Source organism: Lathyrus oleraceus, chromosome 1, assembly GCF_024323335.1.
Source record: "Lathyrus oleraceus cultivar Zhongwan6 chromosome 1, CAAS_Psat_ZW6_1.0, whole genome shotgun sequence".
Taxonomy (NCBI): domain Eukaryota; kingdom Viridiplantae; phylum Streptophyta; class Magnoliopsida; order Fabales; family Fabaceae; genus Lathyrus; species Lathyrus oleraceus.
Window position 1 is genome coordinate 237,986,355 of NC_066579.1, and position 16,345 is coordinate 238,002,699.

A 16,345-nucleotide genomic window follows, 5' to 3' on the forward strand; every position below is an offset into this window, starting at 1 on the left:
TATTAGCAAGTACTTGGATTATTAATTGATTACGTGAATTACATTCGAGCCTGTCTTTATTAACTGAATTTAATTTAATACTTTACTCTTCATTGCACACTCTAAAAACCCCTATTTTGATTACCTTAGATAAACACCATAACAATAGATAACGATAGATTGACACTTGGTCTCTGTGGATTCGACAATCTTTTATATTACTCTGACGTGTTCGTATACTTGCGAAGAACCCGCATCAAGTTTTTGGCGCCCTTGCCGGGGACCAATTTAGTCAAATTTCATACCCTGTTGTTATATCGTTTAGACTTAGGTTATTACCCGCCGGTCAATGCGAAGAACTCGCAGCACCGGAAGCTTAGTATACCCTCTGGCGGAACCTGAACATTACGCTCGCGCACGTTTATTCTTCCATAGATTTAGGAGAGTTATGGCCGAAGATCAAAACCAAAGACCTCTTAAGGATTTCTCCCAACCATCCAACGAAGAACCTAGTTCTAGTATAGTAAACCCAACCATCCCAGCTAATAATTTCGAACTTAAACTCTCCCTGTTGCAACTAGTGCAACAGAGACAATTCGCATGTCTCGCTACTGAGAACCCAAACCAACATTTAAAAATCTTTCTCCAATTAGCAGACACTTTTAAAACCAATGGAGCTTCTCCTGAGGTAATACGTTTAAGATTATTCCCTTTTTCCCTCAGAGATAAAGCCCTATCATGGTTAGATTCCCTTCCACCCAATTCCATTACGACTTGGGATAACCTTAGAAGAGTATTCCTTGTTATATACTTTCCCCCAAGTAAGACCGTCGTTCTTCAAAACCATATAACTAGATTTACCCAGAACCAAGGAGAATCGTTGTTCGAAGCTTGGGAGAGATATAAGGAGCTGTTGAGAGCATGCCCACATCATGGTTTAGAAAATTGGTTAATCATTCAGATCTTCTATAATGGACTTCACTATAACACTAAGATGACCATCGACGCTGCCGCAGACGGTGTGCTGATGAACAAACCTTATCCTGAAGCTAGTGCCCTCATCGAAGATATGACTCAAAACCATCAATCATGGGGAGTCGAACGAGCGATAGTTGAGAAGAAGGAAGCCCAAGGAGGAGTGCATGAGTTAAGCTCTATAGACATGATGCAAGCTAAAATGGACGCATTAGCCCTCAAGGTCGAGCATATGTGCATAAACCCGAATACTGCAGCCGCAGTTTCGTCGGATTATGAGATATGTGGAACCAAAGGACACCAATCTGCAGAATGCAGTCTATTAAAAGAAACCCACTCTGAGCAAGTGAACTACACCCAAGGGAACCCATATTTGAATACCTATAACCCTGGATGGAGGAATCATCCAAACTTCTCCTATAAGAACAATAACCCTATCCAAAATAATGCACCTCCGAGACAACCTGGTTATCAAGCCCCAAGACCAAATCAACCTATGCAACCTGTACCACCAAAGTCGAGCCTTGAGAAAATTATGGAAAATTTTATCACTGCTCAAACCCAACAAAACAAAGAGTTCATGAACCAAAGCATTCACGTTAACGAACTGATTACCCAGTTAGGAACCAAGGTTGACCAAATAGTTACTCACACCAAGATGCTTGAAACCCAGATCTCTCAGGTAGCTTTAAACCAAGCCCTTCATACCACACCTGGAGGACAGTTCCCTGGACAACCTCAACAGAACCCGAGAGGACAAGCCAATGCCATTACCTTACGAAGTGGGAACGCTTATGATGAGCCACAAACCCAAGATTGAGTGAACCCAAAACTTCTAAGGAATTTACAGCCCTCACGGACAAAGTAAAGGAACCAGAGGAACCTGAAAAACAGGAAGGTCAAGGAAAAGGAGAAGAACCTAAAGACAAAACTTATGTACCACCCCCGCCATATAAACCACCTATACCATATCTGCAAAGACTCAAACAAACCCATATCAATAACCAATATCAAAAATTTATTTAAGTTATAGAAAAAATTCACATAGAAATCCCTTCCACATAAGTCATCACCCAAATACCTTCTTATGCAAAGTTTCTCAAAGACATCCTTACCAACAAACGTAGACTTGACGATCCGAAGCCCTTGGAATGTAATTCCATTTCCGAGAATAAGTTAGCCAAAAAAGATAAAGATCCTGGAAATTTCTCCATTCCTTGTCTTTTGGGAAGTCATGTCATCGAAAAAGCTTTTCTAGACTTAGGAGCTAGTGTGAGCTTAATGCCTTTAGCAGTTTGTGAGAGGTTAAACTTAGGAGAATTACAGCCTACTAAGATGTCACTTCAGTTAGCCGATAGATCTGTCAAGTATCCGATAGGCATATTAGAAGATGTCCCTATTAGGATAGGTCAGTTAGTTATCCCTACTGATTTTGTTGTCATGGACATCAAAGAGGATAATGATATACCAATCCTTCTAGGTAGACCATTCTTATCAACTACAGGAGCCATAATAGATGTGAAGAGAGGAAAGTTGACCTTTGAGGTGGGTGACGAGAAAATAGAATTTATACTTTCGAAATTTCTTATGGCACCTGTGATGGGAGACAGATGTTATGCCATAGATATCATTGATGAGTGCGTTAGGGAATTAGAACAAGAAGAAATCATAAAAACAATTAAGTTACCATCAACTCTCATAATGGAAGATGATGACTTTAGGAAACCCTATACCGATGATAACCTTTACGAATGTTTATCCCTTACCCCAGATCATGTGCCATGCCCTAAGAAACCAACCTTAGAACTTAAGGAACTGCCTAAGAACCTGAGATATGAGTTCCTCGATGAAGAGATGAATCGTCCAGTTATAGTCAGTGTTACCTTGAGCCAAAAGGAAACATACCAACTTTTAGATGTTTTACGAAGATATCCCTCAGCCTTAGGATATAATATCTCTGACCTGAAAGGTATAAGCCCATCCGTATGCATGCACCGGATTTCGCTCGAAGAAGATTCAAAACCCTCCAGAGAACATCAGAGAAGAATAAACCCTATAATGAGTGATATTGTTAAAAAAGAAGTTCTTAAGTTACTTGAGGCATGTATAATCTATCAGATCTCGGATAGTAAGTGGGTGAGCCCTGTGCATGTAGTACCTAAAAAGGGAGGCATCACAGTCGTGAAAAACGATAAAGGAGAACATGTAGCAAAGCTGTTAGAAGGAGGATGGCGGATGTGTATAGACTATAGGAAATTAAAGAAAGCAACCATGAAGGATCATTTCCCTTTACCATTTATAGACCAGATGTTGGAGCGTCTAGCCAGACACTCCTACTTCTGCTATCTAGATGGATACTCTGGATTCTTCCAAATACCTATCCACCCCGAAGATCAAGAAAAAACTATCTTTACATGCCCTTATGGAACTTTTGCCTACAGACGAATGTTATTCGGCCTCTGTAATGCCCCAGCTACTTTCAAACGCTGCATGATGTCAATCTTTGCAGATTACCTAAATGGTATCATGGAAGTGTTTATGGATGATTTCTCGGTTTGCGGATTTGATTTCCACAATTGTCTTGCTAACCTTGAGAAAATCCTGGAGAGATGCGTGGAGGTGAACCTCATGCTAAACTGGGAAAAGTGTCATTTCATGGTGACCGATGGAATTGTTTTAGGACATATAGTTTCCGAAAAAGGTATAAAGGTAGATAGAGCTAAGATAGAAGTAATAGAGAACCTAAAACCACCCAAAACTATCAGAGAAGTCCGAAGTTTTCTTGGACATGCTGGATTCTACCGGCGTTTTATCAAGGACTTCTCCAAAATAACTAAACCCTTAACTAGCCTTTTAATGAAAGATGTTGAATTCATTTTCGATGGAAAATGTAATGAAGCATTTAATCTTTTAAAACAAGCATTAATATCAGCACCTATTATGAAACCCCCTGATTGGTCAGAACCATTTGAGATAATGTGCGACGCTAGTGATTATGTCGTTGGAGTCGTTCTAGGACAAAGGAAAGATAAAAAATTACATGCAATTTATTATGCCAGTAGAACCCTAGACGCTGCCCAACTTAACTATGCAACAACTGAAAAGGAATTACTCGTTGTAGTTTTCGCTATAGACAAATTTAGATCTTATCTAGTAGGAGACAAAATTATAGTTTACACTGATCATGCTGCCATTCGTTACCTATTAAATAAAAAAGATGTCAAGCCCAGGTTACTCCGATGGATTCTGTTACTACAAGAGTTTGATTTAGATATAAGAGATAAAAAAAAGGCACTGAAAATGTAGTAGCTGATCACCTTTCTAGGCTAGAACACCTAAAACCAGACTTAGTACCCATAAATGATGATTTTGCCTATGATAGACTGATAGCTAGACTAGAAACCATTGAAGATGATAGCCTAGGCCCGCATGAGCACTCCCAAAATTCCTTAGCAGTAAGTAACGTACCATTGTATGCAGACTTTGTTAATTAACTAGCTGCTGATATCGTACCCCCTGATCTTGACTACTACCGTAAGAAGAAGTTCTTCAACGATGTGAGAAACTTTTATTGGGACGAACCGCTCCTTTTCAAAAGGGGTAAAGATGGCATTTTTTGTCGTTGCGTTCCAGAAGAGGAGGTGAAAAGTATAATCGAGCATTGTCACTCTGCACCCTATGGTGGACATTCGAGCACCTCTAAGACATACGCCAAGATTCTTCAAGCTGGCCTATTTTGGCCTGCCATGTGGGGTGATGTCCATGCTTGCATTGTCAAATGTGATAGATGCCAACGCACGAGAAATATTTCAAGGCGTGACGAAATGCCTCTAAGAAACATTCAGGAAGTAGAACTCTTTGACGTTTGGGGTATAGATTTCATGGGACCTTTCCCACCATCCTTAGGAAACAAGTATATCTTAGTAGCTGTAGACTACGTGTCTAAGTGGATTGAAGCTATAGTTGCACCCACAAACAACACTAGGGTGGTGATCAAGCTATTTAAAAACTATATATTCCCTAGATTTGGAACGCCCCGTTTAGTCATAAGCGATGGAGGATCACACTTTATATCGAGAATATTTGATAAACTTTTAAGAAAATATGGAGTTAGGCATAGAGTAGCAACACCATACCACCCACAGACTAGTGGCCAAGTAGAACTATCCAATAGGGAGATAAAACAAATCCTTGAAAAAACCGTTTCTATCTCTAGAAGAGACTGGTCTCAGAAGCTGCAAGAAGCATTATGGGCCTACCGAACCGCTTTCAAAACCCCTATAGGAACAACTCCCTACCAACTAGTCTATGGAAAATCATGTCACTTACCTTTCGAATTAGAGCATAAGCCCTATTGGGCCATTAAAACTTTGAATTTAGATTACCTGACCGCTGGTGAAAAGCGTATCCTTGACATTCACAAACTAGAAGAACTCAGGAAATCCGCCTACGAGAATGCCAAAATATACAAAGAGAGAACAAAAACCTGGCACGACAAAATAATAGTAAAGAAAGATTTCAATATAGGCGACCTTGTTCTCCTGTTCAACTCTAGGTTACGACTTTTCCCTGGGAAGTTGCGCTCAAGATGGACTGGCCCTTTCAAAGTTTCCAAGATTCTGAGATCCGGAGCTGTAGAAATCAAGAACGAAACTTGTAGTCCATTCATTGTAAATGGACAAAGACTGAAGCTCTAAGAAGGAGGAGACATTCCAACAGACTACTCAAGCCACACTCTGATAGATCCACCGATTCCTACTACAGGTGTATAAATTCCGATCGTCAAGCTAATGACGTTAAACAAGCGCTACTTGGGAGGCAACCCATGGTTTTCTTATCTTGTTTTACTTTTTTGCATTTATTTATTTTATTTTATTTTTAATCATATTTTCACCAGGACTAAATATTTAAATTGTTTGTATTTTTCAGGATCCCTTTTCCTAACTTTTATAGGATGTAGGACTTCGACGATATGCACATAGCCTATAGAGATGATGCCCAGAGAGAGCGCTACATAGCTCTTTACCAGCGCCCTATGGCCCCTACGCGCTACCCAGATCAGTACTGCATGGAAGCCCTGGGCATTGAGCCAAGCATCTGATTTCTGAGCCACCAGCTCCATTGGGACGAGTTCGCTGACGACCTGAGCAACACCTACAGGAACTTGACATTGGAGTTCCTCAGTTCATTTGATTATGACCCTTACTCTGGACCGGATGGGTATGCTGCTTTCAGGCTCTTTGGGGTTGAGTACTCTTTCAGCCAGAAGGAGTTCGGTGACCTATTAGGTTTCCAGACCACCCCTGACGCTATCCCTGAGACACCGATGGGATACTTTCTGGGTAAGGAAGTGGAAAAGTTCTGGAGTGATATCTCAGGTGGAGGGAGTGAGTATCCTTCTACCCAGTTGTCCCAGGCTATACACAACCCTGCTTTTAGGTACTTCCAGATCACACTGGCACACTCCATCCTGGAAAGACTAGATGTTGAGACGTTACTGAGTGAGGAGGAGATATTCCTATTATTTTGTGCGTCCTAGTCTCGCCCCGTGGCATGTGGGAACTTTCTGTTGTGTGGCCTCAGCGGTGTTTCCAGATCGTCTGAAGGAGTCATTCATGTAGGAAGGATCATCACACAGATTGCCATTGCCTTAGGTCTATCCCGCAAGCTGCTACATCTCAGTACCTTCTGTGGGTACACTACTATGGATATCGATTTTTTATTTGACTAGAGGGTTGATGAGGAGATCCTCCTTCAACCCAAGACAGTTCAGATTGCTGGTCGATAGCGAGGTGATACATTATTTTACACTGCTTGATCCTATAATTACCAGTGTTCATGACCCAAATAACTGGAGTTATGCTTTGGAGGGTCAGGTAGAGACTACCGAGAAGCCCAGATCCCCACCTATTGCTGAGTATACCCATACACCGTCTTCACCCAAGATCATTGTACTCTCTAACAATTTATCATTGCAGACCCTAGACATCCGCACCCAGATTGCAGAGTGTTGTAGAGAGATTGCCGACCTTAGGCAGGAGGTGGATGACCTTACCTTACAGATGGGAGTATCCGATCTCACACATGCTACCGAAGCTGACTGTTTGTACCAGGAGATCGCAGAGTTTCGCCAGGAGATAGTCATGCTTCGTGGATCTAGTCAGGCAGACGAACCCCCTACTATTTGATTTTACCATCTCGTTTTATTTTGTCTCATTTATGCTTATATTTTTCGCATTTACCTAACTTATTTTATATCATTGCATTTGGGATATTTTCTTAACTATGTTAGCACATTGATATTTCCACATATATATATATATATATATATATATATATATATATATATATATATATATATATATATATATATATATATATATATATATATATAGATATAGATATATATGTTTTATATTTGTTTATTATATTTATATTTTTATTATAGTCTAATTATTATAATTATTTATTTATTTATTAGTCTAATGTTTAAATTTTATTTGTATAAAATTGTGCAAGCCTTATTGAAATTCTAGTTATCAGACTTTAGATGTCACACGGGTTGTTATGACATCCAATTCTGCACAGACAAGAATTATGCAGAACTTAAAAGTAAGTGCAGTAAATAACACAAGTAATTGTTTACCCAGTTCAGTCCAACATGACCTACATCTGGGGGCTACCAAGCCAGGGAGGAAATCCACTATCAGTAGTATTAATTCAAAGCTAAACTCACCCATTTACAACTCTTCACTTAATCCCTACCCAATGCAATTTCAATCTTACTCTAAGATCAGAGTTCCTACTCACTCCCCCTCAATCACCTCAGTGATTACTACCTTTAATCAATATTAAAGACAATTTTGAAGTCACACTTCAAACAACTCTTGATTGTGCTTAACAGCTTTAATCAAGATACACAGCACTCACGCTTAAACGCTTTGAGCGACACAACACTTACAACTCAATGAACACCCTATGCCAAAGCAATCATCTACGTGATAATGGCTTGGCTTACAAGATATGTCTAATACAAGACTCACAAAAATACAGCAGTGAAGTATGATGGACACACTAAATCTTCACGCCTCAAAATCCCCAGTTCTGAATGAAGGAACGACTTTCTTTTATATTGCAGTACTTGGGCCTTTGCACTTGTATTCTCCTGAATTTAAGGTCACGCGAGTTTCCCTAAATTCCACATCTAGGTTACTAACAAATAGGCTATTTGTTAGGTTCATTAAATGTAGCTTGGTTGTTGATTTCCCGGATTTTCTCTCAGCTGTTGAATCCCTGAAGAATAGCCTGAGAAAAAGCTGAAACAGAAAACTGAACAACCTACAATATAGCATATGCTGTCAGGAATGAATGTCACGACATTCAGCTTGACATCAAGGATCATATGCTAAGTCTGTTTTTCCAGAAAACAGACTGTACAATTTTGCTGACCTGTATATGACCAAAATGACCATACTACAGTAACAGCTTACATTAATAAATGTCAAAGTATCCAATTTGACATTTACACATTTGGCCTTTAATCAGTTCTGTTATCCTCTTGAAGAACAGACTAAGAAACATGCTGAAGTATAGCAGAACACCACTCTGTCTATTGTTCAGTATATGTTGTCAATGATGAATGTCATAACATCCAGTTTGACATTCAGACAGTAGGCCTTATGCCAGGTCTGGTATTTCCTTGATAACCAGACTGGAAATAAATACTAAGTTCTAACAGAACACCAGCTGTTCTATTCCTTAGTATCTGCTGACAGGGATGAATGTCACAACATCCAGTTTGACATTCAATAAATCCTGTATTAGCTAATCCTGCAGTAACTACTCAAGTGTGTCATGACATCAGTCAAGACATCAGAGTCCAGCTAGTGTTTTACCATCTAATGCAGCCAATTAAACACTTACACTTATGTCACTAGGAAAATACAATGCAAACGTTATCCGGACCCCCCAACCAAAAAGAGAATGAGAAGCCCATGCCAATAAAGCAAAAATCCAGCCCAGCCAAATTTAGCCTTGTGGCGCCCGCCATGGATGTTGTGGCACCCGCCACAGCGTCTGTATAAGCTCGGGGCAGACTCACATTCTTCACCATTTTCATACCTTCAAACCTCCAAAACCCATATTTTCACCTTCCGAAAAAGTCCTTGAACCCCACAAAAGCTCCCACATTTCTCATCTTCACACCATACAAACCATTTTCCCAACTTCCATTTTCATTTTCATCCGTCGAATTTCATAAAAATCCCACCTTTATACAAACCCATCTTCATCTTCTTCATCACATTGCAAGAGCTAAATAATGGAGTTCAATGGATTTATCCTTCATGAAGGGAAACCGGGAGATGGGCAAAGGAAGATTATCGAAAGGTTGCAAAATCGGGAAATCCTCCCGACAAGGTTTGTGGATGAAAATTGTCTTTACACTTTGGGTATCTACCATAGCATTTTTTATTTATTAGATAATTTAGGCTTGCACACTATCTTTTCAAACAAAGAACCCACCTTTGAGCGATTGACAATCGAATTTTTAAGTTCTTTAATCTATATTGTCAATCCTAACACTGCTAGTACAGTTGGTACTGTCCGATTTAGAATGTTTGCTGTTGAGTATGAATTCAGTACCGACGCACTAGCAAGCCTGTTAGGAATCCCTCACGGGGAAGGTGCTATTTGTGAGGCCCCTTTGGATTCAGATTGGTCGGTCGAGGTGTTTTCCTTCTGGAAGAGATTGTCTAACACTTTAATAAATTCTTTTGAAGGAATCCTTGCCTCGACCATCCATAACCCGGCCATCAGTGTTTTTAGATATCTATTAGCATGTACTATTTTTGGCCGGGAGAATCCAAACAAGGTCAATGCTCGAGAGCTTCTATTTTTGCAAGGAAGCCTCATAAATAGAAGAATTAATTTGGTCCCGTTTATGATTGCCCATATGGCTTTAACTCTTAATAAAGCGGGACCTATTATTTTCGGAGGACTCATTATGTCTATTGCTCGGACGCTTAACCTGAACAATGAGATAGCTACCCTAGATCCCTTACCTCCTCGCACAATCAACCTAAAATTTCTGAGAGATATGAAATTGTGCCGATTGAGAAGAGAATGAGGTTATATGCTTATGGTTCATGGTATAGCTATCCCATCTGTTGTCTTACCGCGCACTAGACGTACTGATGTACGTAATGAGAGGAATTGGACCTATGTTTTAGATGCTACACCTGTTTTGGGTCCACTTCCTCCTAATGTTCCTGATGAGGAGGGACACGACACTGATGAAGAGTTTGATCAGAGAGAGCGATCTCCCGTACCTCATGTGTCCCCCCATCACCCTTCACCACCACACACCGCACCATCTTCTTCTTTTGCAGGTTCTGCCCCTGGCTTTTATATTACAGAGGAGATGTGACGTGACCACATGGCTAGAGAGCAAAAGTGTGATGACCTACTCTCTACCATTCAGCAACAACTGGCGGACAACATGAGCTTCATGCAAGAATCGCAGCGGAGGACAGATAGATCCTATGAGATGGTTGTACAGTCCCTGCTTACGATCACAAACGAGCAAGCCTGTCAGCGGAACTACCACCGTCCATATTTTGTGCTTAGAGAAGCCACTCAGGGTTCCATTTTGGGTAACCTTCGAGAGGTGAGGACTGCTCAGGATGCCTTACGGGCCAAGATGGATCAGAGAGACCGTCGTCGCAGCCGATCCCGTCGTCCACCTCAGGATGGCGAAGGCACCAGTGGTCAGTAGTAGAATGTCAGGTGACTCTCCCCTTATCTTATTTCGAAACATTAGGGACAATGTTCGATTTAAGTGTGGGAGGAGATTTTATCGCTTTCTATTTTTCTTTGTTGTTTTTAGTTAGATTGTTTATTTTGCTTTTTAGTCGTTTACTTTGTTTCATTTTGCTTTTAGTCCGAGTGTTTTAGATAATGCATGAGTCTGACGAGTCACCAGTATAGTGTATCTTTAGTACATTCTAATCTCCCCATTCCTTTAGCCCTACCAAATCAAATTTTGCAAAAGAAAACGGTGTTATTCTGAAAGTTTTTGGGCTTTAAGACCGGTTTGAGTTGGGATGTGGTGACTTCGGAGAACTTCTTGAAACATCAGTATCATTTTAGCACCATAGACTTCATGAATATAGTAATCACTCCCGAAACCCCATATACCATGGCCTTAATCATCATTTCAGTATAGTCCTCAGTAGTTTATTCCAGCAGTCAGCTTCGGTCGATGCAACCTATACGTAGGGGGCCAATGAACATAAGTGAATGATCCAGTGAAATAAATAAAAGAAAAGAAAAGACAACTCCGGTATATGTGACCCTCACAAAGTCATTTAAACCAAAAAGTTGTAAAAAATCGCTACAAAAAGAAAAATAAAACGAAAAACTCACCCGCTGTTAGTTGGTTCAGAGGTATCTAGCGCTGAACTCGGTAGGGCGGATTACGATCCGATCCCCCACAACTGCAGTTGGGTCAAATAAAAGGGTTTACACAACTTTATGTGCCAGGAACCCCATGTTCGGATCATAATCACTAACAGGTCACTCTGCTATGAAGCATGTACGGATAACGGGCTTAATGTGATTGTGCCTGAATGAGAAGGAACCAGAAAGATATGAAGAGGTAGGCCTAGGTATTGTGGGATAATATGGGTTGGTTAATATAGGAATGGAGTTTATGTCTGTGTTTGCGGATAAATGTCATCACAATACCCTTAGTTCACTCAGTTAGTACCTATCATTGCATCTCGGCTTGAACTTAGAAGCCTTTCTAGCCCGAACTACTCGTTGACATCAGTTTTTCTTCTATGAGCTTTTTAGTGTTTTGCTTGAGGACAAGCAAGGGTTTAAGTGTGGGAGAATTTGATGGCACTGAATTTCACCGTATTTTCGACTCCGATTTCGCATGCATTTTAGTGGTTTTATTGTTATTTTGTTATGTTATTACTATGTTTCTCTTTGTTTTCAGGTTTTTAGTCTAATCAGAGCCCCGATCGAGAAAAGGAGTGAAAATGAGCTAAAAAGTCTAAAATTCAGCATTTTGCACTTGTGGCTCCCACTGTGGTTGGCGCCATAGGTCCAGCCATGACGTGTCACAGCTCAACTTCCCTCAACTGCCACATTCCCCATTACCTCCACTTGGGCGCCACAATTTGCCCTTATGGCAGGCGCCATGGAGTTGTGGCGGGCGCCACAAGAAGAAAACTTTTCCCTCCCAAATTCAAACTGAAGGGCATCCTTGTCTTTTCCATTATTTTACTTGCATATAAATAGAGACTCGAATTCATTTGTTTAATCATCCAAACTTAGAGCAAACTTAGTTGAAAATTAGGCATATATTTAGTATTGTAAAAGTGGTAATCGCTTCACATTGGGGTGTTGCCACAATTGTGTGATCGAGTCTGTAATCGAGTTTGGAGCACTTTGGAAGGAAGTTAATCCTGCCGCCATTTTCATTTCCGCTTCGCATTTTATTCAACCCTCCAATTGGAGCAGGTTTTTATCGTTTTACCTTTATCTACTTTACTTTCCCGCATTGTCTTTACTTTATTTATTTCCCGCACTGTCTTTACTTTATTTATTTCTCGCAATCGCACTACTTTTATTTATTTCTCGCAATCGCACTACTTTTATTTGTTTCTCGCAATCACACTACTTTTATTTGTTTCTCGCACTCGCACTACTTTCATTTATTTCTCGCACTCGCACTACTTTTATTTATTTCTCGCACTCGCACTACTTTCATTTATTTCCCGCACTCGCACTACTTTTATTTATTTCTCGCACTCGCACTAATTTTATTTACTTTCCGCACTCGCACTACTTTTATTTAAATTCCGCACTCGAACTACTTTTATTTAAATAAAAATGCACCTTTACTTTACCATGTCTAGCTAAACCTATAAAGGTTAGAATGTAAGGATCATAATTGAACCGATAATCCGTACAATTGTTCGTAGAAACACTTAAGGACTATTTTGACTTTCAACTTAAGTTTTCCCGCACTTAATTTCCTTGGGTAAGATCGAAATTCGTCCAACGTCTTTTTAAACTTAATTGTTTTTAACTATTTCAAATATAGCGAAAGCGCTTTGTTTAGTTCATTTGGAGTTTTTAACTTAAAAAGAAAAGTGATTTTAAAACTATTTTCGGACGCGTTTATAAGTTTAGAGTCTGGTTCGTGAGAACCTCTTTTGGTTAAGAAATCCAGGTTAAAATACTTTTCAACTAGTCAAGATACTATATTTCTTAAAAATAGATTTACTACTCTAACGCAATACGCGCCTTTTTATAAGTGACGATAAGAGGGTTTGATTAGGGAGTACAACTCGGTTCTGAATACGCGAAAGCGACAGTTCCCGTTAAATTGGTTCTTTTCAAAGTAGAAAACACTGTCCATAAGTAGTTCTATTAGCAAGTACTTAGATTATTAATTGATTACGTGAATTGCATTCGAGCCTGTCTTTATTAACTGAATTTAATTTAATACTTTACTCTTCATTGCACACTCTAAAAAACCCTATTTTGATTACCTTAGATAAACACCATAACAATAGATAACGATAGATTGACACTTGGTCTCTGTGGACTCGACAATCTTTTATATTACTCCGACGCGTTCATAAACTTGCGAAGAACCCGCATCACTTTTATTGTTTCGAAAGGAAAAGGGAAAAAGTACGAACAAAACCCAAAGATAAGAAGTTTTCAAATAAAAACTAATAAAATGTCAGAGATTACAGGTAAGGTGGTTGGTTACACAGAGGGAAGGTGTTAGCATCCAAAGTGTCCTAGGTACTCCTAGGGAGCCCTTTTTTTTGTGCAAGTGATTTGGTCAAAATGATGTTTGATAAAAATATAGAGTGGGAATATGAAGGAAGAATTCATTAATTATATTTTTGTGTTTGACAAGACCTTCGGTCTTATGCCTACGTACCAACATAAAAATGAGGGATCAAAACCCCGTAGTTCGTGGTAAAAACTTCAAAGAAGTCGGTGAATTGATTTTAACAAAAGTTTAACAAGAAAGGCACAAAAGGACCAAATATTTGAATGAGGTTTGTAGTTCTTTTTGTCTTTTTGAAATTAAAGTCAATATGGTTAAGTTCATTCACAAGTTTGATTTAAGAAAAAGTTTGAAAATTCAATGGCATAAGGCCAAAGTTTCTAATCATTAAAACATGTCTAAGTTGAAAACAGAAACAAAGAAGGTTTTTGAAAAGAGGGAGAGATTTGAAATTAAAGAAGTGGGAGGAGATGAAGGGACTATCCTACGCAAAAATTAAAAGTTCAGAGTTGAAAAGATCTGACCAATGGGATGCAATCCAACAGACAAGAATGTCATATAGAAACCCATTTTCCTTTGGACTTTAGCAAGCAACAAGCATAAGCAATCCAAGCAATTATATGAAAACCAAGGCATCAAATAAAGATAACCATAATGTCCAAGCAAGCAATCCAAGAGCTAGCAGTCTTTAATGCATCAGATGAAATATTCCTTTGACAAACTCACATAAACAATCATTAAACATAATCAACATAACAATTAAGCATAGAGGGAAAGTGACAGATGAACATAGGGAATGTTGCCTAGTTCTAAGTCCAAAAGTTCAAATCGAGTCCAACAGTCTACCAAGATGTTTTTAGGGTTTTTGTTGTTATTATGTGTTTTTAAGGTCCTAAGATCACAAACAAAATCAAAACAAGAAAACAATATATATAATCACAAAATATGGCTCAAATGAGCAAAGTGAAAAGGACTTGAAACATAAACAAGTTGCAGGAAATGGAAATGGCAATGAATGATAAAGGTACTAAAATTTAAATTGCATTAAGTAAATAACTTGAAAGTAAAGCAACATTAATAAAAGTTAGTCAATGGTTAGTCAATGGTTAGTCAAATGTTAGTGAACTATTTTAATTGGTTAAGTCATTCTTTGGAGAACACTCAACCATTCATTCATAAGTATGAATCCTTAAACTAAGACATCATCCATGAGAAGGGCTCCAACTTGGATAAATCAACAAGTATGCCACTAGCTCTCATGGAAGGAAAAAAGGTCAAGTTCCCACACAATGCCATGAAGAATGGGAGACTTACAATCTCACTAACTAGAATGATATGCCTTGCGGGACAAATTTAGCTCTATGATAAGCAATCATCATTGGACTTATTTAGAAGTCACAACTATTTGAGGTCGGGCAATAAAAAATAGGTGTTAATGCATGTTAGAGATTTGGTACAAAGAACCAAACTCCTAAAACATACGACACACTAAAAGAAATGGGAAGGACCTATCTCAGTCAAACTCATGTTAATTCATCTAACAGAAGGTCATTGATGAATCAACTAGCATTTAGACATTAGAGATGAAAATGAAGAAGGAATCGGAAATAGAAACTCAAATTTATCATAGGAGGAATTTCATCTGATCAATATTATCCATTCATTTTTGGAGATGAAATGTACATTTCATCAATCCCCTAAATCCAATAGTATTGGTCAAACAAAAGTCAAATCAACCATGCTCAAGGCCAAACAGAAAGTCAAACATCACAAGACCAAATAAATGGCTCAACATAGTTTTTAAACAATTATTCAATTAAAAATCAAGTTAAAAATGAATTAAAATGCTTTTTAAAATGGACAAAACCTCAAATCCCTTTAAAACACCAAATAAATTTCTAAGGGATTTATCCTATGTCAAACAAGGTCAAAGGACCTTAGACAAAAAAATTCATAATTTTTGGAAAGTCAAAAGTATTTCAAAAATATTTAAAACAAGTTAAAAAAAATATTTAATTCATGAAAAGTATCAAAATTAATCCAAAAAATAATTTTAAATCAAAATATGGAAGAGGCAAATTTTTAAAGATTTTTGGTGAAAGTCCCATATTTTTTGGATTAAAAATGAAATTAATATGAATTAAACAAAATAAATGGATTAAATGAAAAATCAGAAATAAAAAAGAAAATAGAAAAAACAAGGGTCATCTGATCTCCCTCATTAATTGAGGTGGCAGATCTGATGTCCAAACATGCGTGTTCCATTGTGTGCTGCAGTCAACGCGTCACATGGTTGGTATTTAAAAGCAATGGATCAGATTAAAACGTGAGAATAAGATTTGAGGGTTTGGAACGTGCCAACACACCACCAGAGCCCTAGCTCCAGTCATCTTCTCTGGTGGACCTCACCGGACTGGTCTACCACCAAAGTTCACCAAAATAAAAAGTGAGCATACCATTTTAAAGAGAAAAAGCTCAGGAGCTCGAATCTGGCCTCAATTTCTCCTAATTCCAAGTATATTAAAAGATACAAGGAATTGAATTTTGAGGTACACGATATGAGTTGCTTTG

The 16,345-nt window shown here is 38.6% G+C and overlaps 1 non-coding gene across 1 annotated transcript; it reads right to left on the reverse strand.

The window, feature by feature from the left end:
* Window positions 1–811: 811 nt before the first annotated feature.
* LOC127117152 (small nucleolar RNA R71) lies at window positions 812–918 on the reverse strand. Its single transcript, XR_007801910.1, has one exon. It is a non-coding gene; the product is annotated as a small nucleolar RNA R71 (small nucleolar RNA).
* Between the last annotated feature and the right edge of the window lie 15,427 nt (window positions 919–16,345).